We start from the raw sequence: 1768 nt of genomic DNA, 5'->3' as shown, positions 1-1768 counted from the left end.
TATATATATAGTGTTTAGAGTCAGATGTCAGCATTAAATCATTCTGGAGCAAATCTGTTCTTTGCAGGATTGCATGTTGCCCATCACATTTGATGCCAGAGTTTAAAACTGAGATCCTGTTATAGTGAGAAACAACTGGGTTATTTATATCCTGTTTGGTCAAAGCTTGAAGATATAATTTGCAATACATCTCAAGTGATTAGGCTCCAAAAGATAATCAGTTCTAGATAGTTTCATTAAAATCTGTCCACTGGTTCATGAGATAATTTGCTAACAGAAAGGCACAGGCGATTAAAAATAACCTTCATTTTAATAATCTGCGTTACTGCTTTTTGACAGCGGGTGATTAAAATGGATTATTAGCTCTTTTATTCAAGAAATTAGAAAAGATAAGCTTGAACTGTATAAAGTATGGAGCCCGTCTGGTGACATCGGATAAAATAAAACACAATGTGTAGCTATAACAATAACTAGTGGCCACGAGATAGTAATTGCAGTCATTTCAATGACTGTTTATTGTTAACATGGACAAGTTTGACCTAATTAAATTTTAATGRATGGAATACTACTTTTACATTTAGGCATGCAGTAGTTCTTCATGTTATATGTCATAGGCATAAAACACAGGTGGTGACTGGAGTTGCTTTTATCCAAAAAGCTTCATTTTTTGAAGCTCAACACTCAAAATGGCCTCCTCCTCACAGTGTGCCTCTGCTGCTGGAGGAGTTGGGTTATGTTACSTYCAGGAACACAGTAAAAATAATCTGCTTCCCGAMACACACTTAAAGCTTTCAGTTTCACCTCGTAAATACAAGTGTGTGAAAAATTAACTGTTTAGATTGAACCGTGGAATTAAACTCTTTGGATTACACCAATAATAATAATAAGTTAAAAACAAAAACAGCGTATTCATATATAATCTGACTCCAGTAGCTATGTTTACATGCGCAAAATTCTTTGATAAATGTGTTCGGATTAAATAATCTGAATGGATTGTTTACATAGGCACAAACTGAACATGATGAGTGTTTACATGACGCATTTTTATTCCGAATGGCCGTTTAATCCGATTACTTRYGTCCATGTAAACATAGCTAATGTCTGCATCTCTCAGAAAAAGACGTTGCGGCTCAAAATTATCTCGTGGCCATGAATTATWATCTCWTGGCCACACATTAATCTTTTTTATTCAGTGTCACCAGATGGGCTCAGTACAAAAGCGTCATGTTGCAATTCTTGTCTTTGTTTTTATAATTCAAACTAAAAATATTATTTTAGTGCTTTCCCCTGGTTGAAAGTTTTAGTATTGTGAGTGGCATAATGAATTTATAGGTGGATTTATTTTTACATCTGTTGCTTTTAGAAATGCTAAAAACAAATGATGTTCAAGACCGCTTTAAATATCAATCTTATTATTTACCCCCCTACACACAGGTGTTTGTGACCTTCCTTCTGCTCTTTTTATGTATAATTAATGACTGTCCAGGGCTGGACGGTTGTTTAAATTACAGTGTATAGTTAAAACTAAATAAACAAACTGTAATTGTAGTACAGCTGACACTAAATCATATTTATTTAAATTATAAATATTAATTTGGTCACAACTCMATTTAGATCTTGTGGTTTGATGCAGTTTTATGTTTTTTTAAGCTGTCAAAAGTTAAAAATGTATGTGTTTTGTAGATTGTTTCTTTGATGTAACAAAGCTTCTTGGCAATAAATCCTATATTGGCAGCACCTGAAGGTACCACAAGTTCAAAACAAGAGT

At 33.6% G+C, this 1768-nt stretch overlaps 1 protein-coding gene across 1 annotated transcript in view; it reads left to right on the top strand.

Annotated features, from left to right (window-relative positions):
* zgc:66448 (zinc finger protein 628) overlaps positions 1-1768 on the top strand; it is a 9646-nt gene that overhangs the window by 941 nt on the left and 6937 nt on the right. The window lies entirely within an intron of this gene.

This window comes from Austrofundulus limnaeus, unplaced genomic scaffold (genome assembly GCF_001266775.1).
Source record: "Austrofundulus limnaeus strain Quisiro unplaced genomic scaffold, Austrofundulus_limnaeus-1.0 Scaffold148, whole genome shotgun sequence".
Classification (NCBI taxonomy): domain Eukaryota; kingdom Metazoa; phylum Chordata; class Actinopteri; order Cyprinodontiformes; family Rivulidae; genus Austrofundulus; species Austrofundulus limnaeus.
This window is presented reverse-complemented; position numbering and strand designations above follow the sequence as displayed.